The sequence below is a fragment of the Elaeis guineensis genome, chromosome 7, assembly GCF_000442705.2.
Source record: "Elaeis guineensis isolate ETL-2024a chromosome 7, EG11, whole genome shotgun sequence".
NCBI classification, from domain to species: domain Eukaryota; kingdom Viridiplantae; phylum Streptophyta; class Magnoliopsida; order Arecales; family Arecaceae; genus Elaeis; species Elaeis guineensis.
Window position 1 is genome coordinate 79,002,998 of NC_025999.2, and position 12,959 is coordinate 79,015,956.

A 12,959-nucleotide genomic window follows, 5' to 3' on the forward strand; every position below is an offset into this window, starting at 1 on the left:
CATCTTGAACCGACTGGAGATCGGTTCGTCGAGGATGAGTTGAGAGAGAGGTTGGGCGGTCTGGAAGTCGACGTCGTTTGAAGACTTCTGCCCATCCACCTGCAACTGTGCGAGCCGACGGTCAATTTTTTCGAACCTGCGTTCGTAGTCGTCTGTCCGTCGGTGCTGGGAGACCCCTGGAGTGGAGTCTCCGAAAGAGTCCGAGAGAGAGGCGGATGGCGTTCGTGGGTGTTTCTCCTTCCTTGCTCGTTCTAGCTGGGAGGGAGAATGCAGTCGGGACCGGGGGGCGTCGTGCCGTGGCCACCCCTCCTCCTCTCTGTAGGAGCGCTGTGGCAGGTGCTCCTGCGGAGGTGACGGAGATCGACGCAGGCGTCGGCGGCTGCTCCTGGAGGGCATCAGACGTGCCGCCGGCTGCCCGGCCGGTGATGGCGGCAGGTGGACCGGCTGTTGCTGAAGGCTTTTGACCGCGTCCGTCAGCACGGTCATCTGCCGCACGATCGCTGCGATTTGCGCCTCCATGGTCACCGCGGGGTGCGGAGAGCTGGGTTCCGCCGCGGAGGGTGGAGGAGAGGCCTCTTCCCAACGGAAAGAGTGCCTCGCCGATCCAGTGACCCTCGATCGCTGAGCTCTTATCTTTGTCATCTTGAATCTCGTGGGGGTTATAGTCCCTGGTGCTGTCAATGAAGCACTAACTTGTCACTATGAGCATTGCTGCTCCGTCGACCCCTACCTGGCGCACCAATCTGTTGCGGTCAATCCCCTCGTCGCCTGGTCACCGGGAACGAGCACCTGCAAAAGAAAGTCCGCACTGATCGGAGGCGGCTCCGACGGGGACTCTCCGACGGTCAAGTCAGAGAGGAGACTAGGCAACAGTGAGAAGAAAACAAGGAGCTCAGCGAGAGAGAGAGAGAGAGAGCAAGTCTGAGAGTTTTTCGGAAGGACCCCTAGCACTGTTGCCTTCTCCGATATATATAGTGGAGCGTGGTATGGCGCCGTCATTAATGACGCGGACAATTGAAGAATTGTCAATCCACTGGAGATTGTCAGAGTCACCGTAAATGTGTCAAATCATCGTGGGGCTATCAAATCGCTAGGATTGACCCATATCCTAGGTGGGATAATGCCCCTAAGCGGCAGTGCCGCATGCTGTTGTCAGGACCGACAGTAGTACGGCGATTGGAGGAGTCGACCGACTTTGGGTCGGTGGCCAGCTGAGGGGCGTCGGATAGAGATTCGGATCCCTCCGACGGTCAGTCGGGCACGTCGCGGGAGTCGGATATCGGATCTCCTGGTGCAGTCGGTCGAGAGGGCAGGAAGGGTCTGCCCGATCGACATATCCTCGGTCGGTCGACAGTCGTCGATCGGTCGGTTAGTCGATCGATCGGTCGGTCGGTCGATCGTGTATGTTCGATTATAAGTCGGCATGAGCGGGGTCGGTCGGTATTCCCCAACACATGCGATGTGCAAAAAATTTCTATTTGGATGAAACCAAGGCTGGATTCTTTTATTGGGAAATAAAGCTGTGCCTCACAAACCAAACATTGCTTTCCATTTACTTGTTTAAAACTTCACCGGTCTATTTTTTTAAAAAAAGTTGTTCGAGAAAACAGACTTTCTAAAGCATGAGACGTGGAGCATTATCGTCAAGCCCGCCCGGATGGTATCCAATGGGTAGAATTCTAGAACATAATTTTCCATAACCATCTAGAACATTGTTTTCGAATTATGATATTTTGTAATCCATCGTCATTGTCTATGACTTTTAAGGAGATAAAAAGGAAGAACATACGGTGATGAAAGTCGAATAGGTTTTCGCTTCTTGACCGTGCCATTCTCTTTAAGGGTTCAGATTGTATATTTTTCATGAAAGAATGATTGATTTTTTTTCACGGCATCAAATATTAAAATATGCTTGGTACAATTTTTAAAGCATAATAAATCTCTCCCTTCAATCATAGTATAGATCACAAAACTGAGACAATACTTTGAAAGTTACGCAAAGTGTAATTCAATATTTGATATCATGGAAGAAGATCAATTATTTTTCCGTACAAAAGATACAACTAGTATTCTTCTCTTAAAGTCACCCTTGACGTATATATTGTGATGCTTACCTCAAAGAAAAATACAATGGCCGTATATCTACTATTGAAGTTGGGTCGGTATATTAAGATTTGATATGCCCCCTTATCAAATATTAATTCGGTACCCATTCGATATGATATTATTTGATATGGGATGGTATGCATCGATGCGATGAAGAATGATCCAGTAAGGTTATATGGCATAATATCGAGAAAATTATCAATAGGGTGTCAGGTGGATCTAAATCTTTTTTTTTTTTTAGATCAATTGATCTATTAAATTTATTTTTAGCCTCTTTCTTTGACAAAATTAGTATGATAAAAATGTTCATAAGATAGATTTGGCCTTTCAATTAAGCTTTTGCGCAAATCTACAAGTTGATGCATCCGATATTTATATGATCAACTACATTAACCATTGAATATAAATGATGATAGACTGTACAAATATCACAATATTTGTCATAATATTTTTTTCAAAAAAACAAGTATTCATAATATTTTATATAAAGTATTTTGTATAATGCTGAATGCAACTGGTTAAAATAAAAGTAACTAATGAAAATACTGATTTTCTAATCACTAGCATGATTTTTTTAATAAAGCACCTTGCTAATTTATTTCCCGAAAGCTGTTTCTCACTAATATTATTGCTTTTGTCACCAACACTTCTTCACTTAAGATATATCCATTTTGGTTGGACATTATATTTCTCCTCACTCTTGTCTCATCATTAATTCATACTCACGATCTAATCATTTTGATGGAACAACCGCGCAGCCAGCATTGAACTTTTTTAGTTCTTAAAGATAGAATATTTGCCTTAAATCTCAATTAAAATCTATCTCAAAGTTTGCTACATACTGTATTAGAATCCTTTTAGCATCGTTATAAATAAGGTACAATTAAGAATTGAGAAATAAATGTGTAGCACTCAATCAATAATTGGCTATGTCAGTAATTAAAATATTTAAAATCAGACAAGGGATCTTATATAATGTTGGAGAGCTATGGTCAGGCCAAACATAAACAGCTCTATCCTTGGCATCAAGAACAAATCTCACTCCTAAAAGATTTGATGCGGACAAAATCAAGTTAAAGGGATCAAAGGAAGTAATTTTGATGTATTTGTTTCTCTTTCACAATCAATTTCCTCCAATAGCTCTATATATTGTTGTCCAAAGAAGGAATTGCGGGAGCTGTTTTGACTTCACGGACTCATTCGGCCATATTAAAAAAAATTTTGTTGTCTCTACATAACTTTTTTTCAACATGTCATTAGCTTTTATTAAACAAAATAAAGAGGCCGGAAGAGTGATGAGATTTACTTTTACATAATATTGGGGCATGATTTTGCAAATCTAATAAATACTTAATTCAATTGGCTCAAACTGATTGAGGTAATTATCAAATAGAATTCATGATTTCATTTGTTTCATACCAAGCTCATTGTTAGTTTGTCATTTATTCTATGTGAATAAAAGTGAAACATTGAGAAATGCATGGTTTTATTTGTTTTATACCAAGCTTATTGCTAGTTTGATATTTATTTCAATGATCCTAAAATTTTGAGAATATTTGATTTCATTTGTTTCATGCCAAGCTCATTATCTTTTCAGCATTTATTTCCTCCAATGAATACAAAGCTTTGAAAAATATGTGGTTTGATTTAGTTCATGCTAGATCATCGTCAGTTTGTCATTTATTTCCTGTTAATGGGCATAAAATTGCGTAAGAGAGAGAGCATCAGAATTTACTTCATAGTAATGTTATGGGCACGAATTTGAAGGTCACATTTAGTTTGTTTGTCATTTGACTCTGTCTACTAATCGAAAATCGAGAAAAAAATTGGATCTGTTTTTTTTTTTAAAATTAAAATTTTGACGTGAAATTGGAGGTCTAAGAGGAAACTTAGCCCATTTGGTTCATACAAGTCCAGTTGCTTCGTGCTAACCATAAATCTATGCATCCGGTTTTAGCTATATGGATTCTAATAAGTGGATTAGTTTACGTAGTATACTGCATTAAATGCTTATTGTCAACAATTCAAGGAGGTAATAATAAGACAAAAATCAAGTACTCTTTGATTATTATCTTCTTTAATAATGTACTCAAAATTGTTGATCAATGCATTTATGATTCATATGGCATAAGCAAAGTTATTCTATTTGATGTATTTTAAAAAGCTTTATGAACATTTGCAGATTTTGCAACTACTTTAGAATTGTTTGGATGTTATGACATAAATTAAATTGCTTAAACTTATAAAGAGGTATAAAAAATGTTTCAAGGTATTCTAAAGAAAGAGAGATGTGTAGAATCCAGAAATGATCACAAGTTTTAGCAAGTATTCTAGCTTTCTAAATAGCTTTAGGGTTTGAAGAATTCTTTTTATGTGGTCTTATTTTGTGCTATAAATTACTATTTTTGATTTTAGTGAATGATCGTACAACTAGATTTATAAATATTCTTCAAAATATAACTCAATTAATATTACAAAAAATCAGATTTCTTAAAAAAAAGGGAAATCGGGGGAATTGCTATTTTCTAATTAACATCCTTTGATTAATTGTAATTTATTGTTAACCATTATACATGCATATATTGTTAAGTTCTTTGTTGTTATATGCTTGTCATATTATAATCTCCTAAACTTTTTATATATCAAGAATTTAGATAATTTGAAGTAAAAATTGTTAATAAGCTAGGAGTAGAAAGGATGATTATGGGTTGAACTAGAACGGTTTAGAAAGAGCTACGATCCTACTAAATCTAGTAGGATACAATAGCATAGGCTGAAGAGAGGAAAGACGATGATATCAAAGCGGGGGGGGGGGGGGGGCCAGAGAGAGAGAGAGCATCGACAGGTTATGGGACCTCAGGGGGGAGCAGAGAGAGAGAGAGCATCGACAGGTTATGGGACCTCATCCCTACTGGAAGAAAGAAAAGACTTCGAGAGATCTATTTTTGTTTCTCAAACAGGCATGAGGCCCCGCAATCCCTACTCTCTCTCTCTCTCTCTCTCTCATCTCACTCCATTATTTTCTCTCCTTGACACGTAGGGTTTGAAATGGTCGAAAGGCCATGCCCTACCTAAGACATGTCTATAATTTTTCCTCAAGCTTTAGGTCGGGCTTAGCTCCAAAAATTTTAAAAAATCCAAGCCTAAGCATGACTCAAGTGCGAGCCCAAGTCTAACCTGAAACCGATTTAGACCATCCCAAATTAGCTTGTTTCGACTAAAAAATGGGTCGATGTAATTCCTCCCTTTTTGGCTCGATGGGATAAAGCATCTGCTAGGGATATAAAGCATATGAAAATTGTATTTTAGCCATAACCACCCTCAAATCTCTATAAAAGCTATTGAACTAACAAATTGATATTCTTTTGCAAGCACATATAAACATACATACATACATATAACTTTCAATATCCATTTAGGAGGCACTTAGTATGAAGTGATCATTCTAAAATCAAAGATGATGTAAATGAAGGTGATAAGTTTACCATATTTAGTTGCACTATGATGATCATATACAGCAACGATCCAAAATTAATTCCTCTTCAAATTACCGCCCACTAGTGATGGAAAACATGTATTTGAGATTGGACATTAAAGATCATCTTGGGAAAGTGATCTTAGACTAAAATTTGAAAATAAAATTGCCTTCAAAAAAATTGGTATGTCAATATACCTAATATATTATAGGAATATTATATATACTATATTATATGGATATTAGATGTATTCTATTTATGATATATATTATAATATAATGTCATCTTATTACACAATAATAATTTTAAATAAAGTAGAAGTATAATACTATATTTTATATTTATATTATGAAATTATTTAATATATTACTTGCCCTTAAAAAAATTGGTATGTCAATATCCTAATATATTATAGAAATATTATATATACTATATTATATAGATATTAGATATATTCTATTTATGATATATATTATATTATAATATAATGTCATCTTATTACTCAATAATAATTTTAAATAAAATAGAAGTATAATATTATATTTTATATTTATATTATGAAATTATTTAATATATTACTTCTATTTACCTTGGTTTCCTAGTCAAATTAAATATTAAAATTAAAATAGTAATATATTATAAGTATAAATGAAACTATGAATTTTATAGGATCAATTAAAATATTTTTATAGGATTGATAAATATATTGTATAAATATATCTGGGGTAGATTGACTATACAGTCCATTATCTTGGATTCTTATAGAACACCAGATATTTTACTCATAATATATGATGATTTTTAATTACTAGAATATAGTATATCAAATTTTGTGATCTTAGATTATTGAGGATGATATTACCTTAAAATAAGGATCCGGATCATCAATAATTTAAGATCACTTTAACGATCCCCTTTGACTCTCCAAATGCCACCTTAGTGATTCTCAAGGATATGGAATGAAAATCATTACAATAGATTTCGAACCTCATTCAGACTTGATTTTTGGGTCTTATTCGAGATCTATTTTTGAAGCGTAGTTCGAATTCAGGCTCAAGTTGAGCCTAGATCGGGCCAAGTATCAACTCAAGCTTGGTCCGAAAAATCTATTGGCCCAAATTTTAAGTTCAGACCTAATACAAATTGACTAAGGCCTAACTCGTAGGCTATCTCGAAGTCCGTCTGACTTGACAGGCCTTAGGACAGTCTGAGCCCACTTATGGCCATTTTTCCACCCTTTTTTTTTTGGTAGATCCAACAAGATGTTGCAAAACATGCCCTAGCTAGATAATAATATTTCAATTGGAAACTTCTCAAATTTATGCATATCAAGAAGAAACCTATATGATTTATTTTTGATGCAAAAGTTATTGTTTATAATTTTTCTGTATCATTGATCAAAAAGATATCACCCATCATTGATCAAAAAGATATTTGGGTGATATAAAGAATGTGTTATGGTTTCTTTTCTTTTTTTTTTTTGTGTGTGTTGTGTGTTGTGGGGGGGGGGGGGGGGGGGGGAGGATGCAGTAGTTTGAATATGATTTTAGAGATAAGATACTTTTGTTTTGAGGGAATGGGTTTTTTTTTTTTGATAGGAAAGCAAATGGTTGTTAAAATAGTATTACTAAAGTTTCCCAACCATGACAATACCTTATGTGCCTTGGACCAGTTTTTGGAGATTGAATCTAGATATCCTTCTCAATTGATTTCTTCCTTCTAGATTACTAGCAATTCATTGTTTGTTATCATTTTCCTTTTTTGTTATGCTTCTAATGTCGGGGTGCATTGTTATAGGTCAAAGATATGCAGGGACACTCTAAAAACTAAGAATTTTATATATAACCCTACACCTATTCATAGGCCGGATGGCCTAGGTGGCCCACTTGTGCCCGAAGCCTCTTGGGCACGCTCGGGCCGAAGGTTTAGGGCTGCCGAGCAGAGATAGCCCTAGAAAATAGAGCTATTTAATAAATGGGCCAGCCTCGAGATTGGGGATTAAAATCCGATCTGGCTCAATTTTTCTCTTCCTCTAATTTTAGTCATTTATGTTTGATGTGTTTGTAGATTTTGTTGATATATAAATTTAATGAGATAATAGAAATATCATAGGTTATTAAAAATATTTAATTATTCATATTTATCTTTTTAAAAACTATTTTAAGTGTTTTATATATTTTCAAAAATGAAAACTAAAGATAGTCATAATGCCTAACTAAGAGTCCAGCTCAGCTCTAGAAGATAGGCCCTCTGAATAAATTGGGTCGATGTTTGGACAAAGCCTGGTCTGGCCCAATCCATGAGTATACCTAGTAACCCTCATGAACTTCAATTTCAAATGCACCTCTGGCAAATTGAACTGATTGCTTATAATAAAAAAAAACTTTTGTTTCGAACCATCATCAAACTTCAGCAACTTAGTTCATCAGATGAAAAAGACAATTATTACCCTTCTTCTTAAGAGCCCTTAACGATTTTAAAAGGATGTTGTGTTGTGTCGATGGTCGCTTGCTAAGTGGGAATGAACAAAGTTGAAGTGGTTGAAGATCTCAGAACATAAGCTTAAAAGGATTTTAGGATAAATTAATCATTTGGGGTGGAAAAATAGAAGGTAAAAAGAAAAAGAGCTGTTTCAAAGTCTTAGCATTGGTAGATTTTTTTTTTTTTTTTTTTAACAAATGTAATATTTGTCATCATTAGGAAGTGTCATTATTACTTGCAAATGTACATTTGGTATAGAAGAGTTACATGCAAATGTACAATTTCTAAAAAGGTATATGCAAATATACATTTTGTAAAGCCTTGGATGCAAATATACATTTTGCAAAGAGTTATATACAAAAAGCTTATAAGATACGTTGCTGCATTATATAACTAATGTTAGACATCTTTTCCCTGTAGTTTCAAGTGAAATCAAAAGCCAATAGAGGTCTTTCAATTATTATATTTCTGGTGCTTGATGTTGTGGTGTAGAGAAAAAGACATCATTAATTTTATATTGATTGTAAGTTAAAAAAAAATTTGATTTATATAGGAAGAAATCATCCTTCCCATGTGAAATGTATTTTGAAAGATAAAATTGTAAGACTCTTGAACCAGAGTGGACAATACTTCATATATCGTACCATGAGCCTTGGATCGCAACATTTAATATATTATTTTAAGTGTGTCGACAATCATCTCCACTGCTTTAATAAATATAATTGGTTTGAGATAACAATTAGACACTTAGTTGTCAGCACTAGTTTATTAATAAGCAAATAGAATCATTTTTTAAAGAAAAAAAAATTCCTCCAATGTAACTCATCCTCACCAATCCTCTCCATTCATACACCATATCCAAATGGTCACATTCATGGTCACATGATCCGTCAGATCTCCCTTCATTTTCATATTCTTTGACTTCAGACTCCATGGGCTTTCTCACTAGGGTGGCAATTGAGTCTGGGTCATTATCGGATTAATGCAGATCGGATCAAAAAATCGTCAACCCATATCTAGCCTATTTATTAAATGGGTCAAAAATTTAAATCTGAATCTAACTTATTTATTAAACAGATAATCCGATCCGATCTATTTAACTTATTTATTAAACAGATTAAATTAGATTAAATAGATTAAATAGATCAGAAACGGAAGATTTTAAACAGATTAAACAGATTAAACGAATCAGATTAAATAAATCAAAAACAAGTTAAACAGGTTAAATAGGTTATCTGACTCAACTTGATCTGAATATTAAACGAATTAAACGGATCAGATATCTAAAATTCAAATCTGATCCAAATATTAAATGGATTAAACGGATCAATCTGTTTATGAGTTTAGCTTAAATCCAAATTTGTTTATGATAGGTCGAACATAAATCGAATTGACAGATTGGTTTATATTTTGCCAACCCTACTTCTCACTGTATCTTCTCACTAGGGCTGGCAAAATATGATCTGACCCACCAATCCAACCCCAATTCGATCTGTCATAAATAGGTTTGGGTTTAGGCTAAATGTGTTTGGGTCATGAACGGATCGATATGTTTAACCCGTTTAATAATTGAGTCGGATTTGGATTTTAAATATCTGATCCATTTAACTCGTTTAACTCATTTAATATTCAGGTCGAGTAGAGTCAGATAACCCATTTAAGCTGTTTAATCTATTTAATCTATTTCTGATCCATTTAATCCGACCTATTTAACATGTTTAATTCATTTAAGATTCATTTAACTTGTTTAAAATCTGTTTAATCTGTTTCTGATCCATTTAACCCGATATGTTTAACCTGTTTAATTCGTTTAATCTAATTTGATCTATTTAATAAATAGATTAAATGGATCGGATCGAATTATCAGTTTAATAAATAAGTCAGGTTCAGATTTGAATTTTTGATCTATTTAATAAATAGATCGAATTTGGATTGATGATTTTTTGATCCGATCTGTATTGTTCCGATCTATTTATGATCCGATCCGATTCGATTATCATCCTTACTTTCCTAGGATAGCCCTAACACACTTGTGAGCTAGTACAGAAGGAAATAGGAAAAAATTTGACCTCTCAACTACATGAAAGGGTTGGTCTTCTTTAAGATTTGGCTAACACACACGTACACGCACGCGCACAGAGAGAGAGTGTGTGTGTGGTGACGAGGGTTCAACTCAATCATAAAAAAAGAGAGATTCCAGACAGCCCAAACCCAGAGACTAATGGCCTCACATGGGTGCGGTCAGTGAATGAGTTTGGTGTAGTGGGGGACAGAGGTGCCTTCAAAGTCATCTTTGGAAGCTTCACCACTCATTCCAGGGAAAAATCTAGGCTGCCAATCCATCTCCTTTTGTCCTTGGTTCACAATTCAACGAAGCATCTGATCCAAAGACTCGCGTTCCTTTCTCCCAGGTGTACTGTTGTGTGACCTGGAGGTATTTCCCCTTTTTCAGTGGCTCATGCATGGGAACAACGTTATCTGTGAAGTCGTCATGTGAAATAAAAAGGGAAGGTCCTCGTCAAATGCTCACATTGTAAAGTTTTTTTTTTTTTTTTTCCTTCTCAGTCTAATAATTAAGATCATGCTGCAAAAACTGTCAGAATTTAATTTCTATCTCATCTAAATGTTTATATCTTACAGTGCTAGTTTAATAACTCAAACATGCTTAATGATAGTTAACCTATTATGTATTTACTTAATGTTAGCATATTTTGCATAATAATAATCTTAATCCGAAACCTATGATCATACATGTCTCACTGGAAATTTTTCTTGCCCGTAGATGAAATATTTTTTATGGTTGCAAACAATTTTTGTGTGCTGAAGGCTGATCTAGCAGCAGAGTTCAGTTTGTTGTGAGAAATGGTAGTACAGTGTTTTGGCACCAAATGTGAGGACTTACCAATTGGATGGCTGAAATGCTGCAAAGAAAATCTGACTTAGGGGGGTGTATTGGAGACTTCTGCTTGTGGACACTCATGTTTTTGACAATAGAAGGACTGAGCTTGAGTTTGGACATTTGACTTCCAAGCTAACATCATGCTAAGCTCCAGCTCAATGCATAGAACTATCATCTTGGCTTGAGCAAAGCCCGGCTAACTCGAGCTTGGCTCGGTTATGCCCCTTCTAGAGCAATATTGAATTTTCCATTCTATGCATTTTGTTTCTAGGAATCAGAGGTCTTACAAACCATGTAAACTGTTTGATGTAATATTCCAGGTCAACTTAGAAATCTAGAAATTAGGATCCCTCTTGAGAGTGGCAGAACTACTGAGATTGAGAAACTCACCTTTTTTTTCAAATTTAGAACTCAAATAACTGGCAGGGTTAAGAGTGTCTATAGAAAAAGAGCATAACATGGCCTGCAATATCTTTGATTTGGCCTACCATAAAACTTGTAAGAAGATAGTGCATTTAGGGCACACTTCATTTGGGTGGAGGATTTAAATATCATCATAAGCATCCTCCTTTTCTAAGCCTTTTTCTGTAATGATATAGGGTGTCACAGAAAACTCAAAAGGCTGCTTGAAGGATTGGGCAGATTCCATGACGTGCCATCAACCTGATGTCAACTCTAGAAAAATAATATTGCAAATATCCTCACAAGAGATTTAATGACAAGAAATATCATTAGTTTGTTTTAAGATATCTGTTTTTAAATCTAGCTTCTCTCAGTCTAGTCTTATATCTAGAGTTACTTGCTATTAGCATCAAAATGCAACCTATATCAAATTAAAACCAATTGAATTTTCTTTTCTCAGTGCAGCAATTTGCGCCACTGGAATCTAATTGCGTTCACCATTGACTCATGCTTCAGGTTTTAAAACAACAACTTAATCTGGTATCACCCATAAGATAAACTAATCTAATTTGAGTTCTTATTGATATGTATTTTAGTTAGCCAAATTATCAGGCAGCAAAATCTTCTATAGAGATCCAGCAACTATTAGATTAACTGACAATACTTCTGAAAGAATTACTGAATTAAACTTAAATATAATAAAACAAGTGTTGCCCATTTTTTTCACTTTCCTGTATGAAGGAATCATTAACTTGATAAGAATGCATTATATTTTAAGAAAGTAATACATCAGGGAAAAAATTTGAAGTTCTTCATCATTCTTATAGATTTGGTAACAACAGCGCATATCAAAACCTCATGCTGTTTCTCCCATGCCACACCCTTCTGCTCTAGAATGACAGACTTCTTCTGGTTGCTGCTCAGGTGCATCGAACAAAAAATTCAAGGAAATTAAAAATTATAATCATTCATGCTAGTTGGAGAAAATCTCCACTCACAAATTGAACCTGCCATGCCCATATAAATGTGGACAGGGAAAAATGTTGACCATAATCAGATCAAAAACTCTGAAATAACAAAACAAGATCATCCACCGATGCAGTACTGTCGAAATAGTCTGAAGAAACAATGCCTTGGCAGCAGGATCAGTTGAAAACTGACCCATAACAGCAATTGTTGCCGTGCTACTTCCCACCTTCTCAATCCCTCTTAGATATCATACAAATGTGGTTGGCTTCTACAACCACCATCACTCCCCTACGGAAAACAACATGAAACTGCCTCCGCTATCTGCCTCGTGAGCCTCTCTTGCACTTGGAGTTTGCAACCATAGTAATGAACCATTGACTGAAAAATGGACCGCTCGATATGTTTGCCTTCTTCCTCGTCAAAGTAGCCTATGTGCACCACTCCATGGAATGGCAGTAGATGATGCTCGCACTGAGAGCAGAAAGGCAAATTCAACACAGAATGAATATGACATTGGCTATTAACAACATCTCCTGTCTTATGCAAACACAATTTACCAAGATTGAAACCATTCATCTTAAAGTCCAGGTTAGAGCTCTTAAAATTCATCAGCCACTGCACATAAC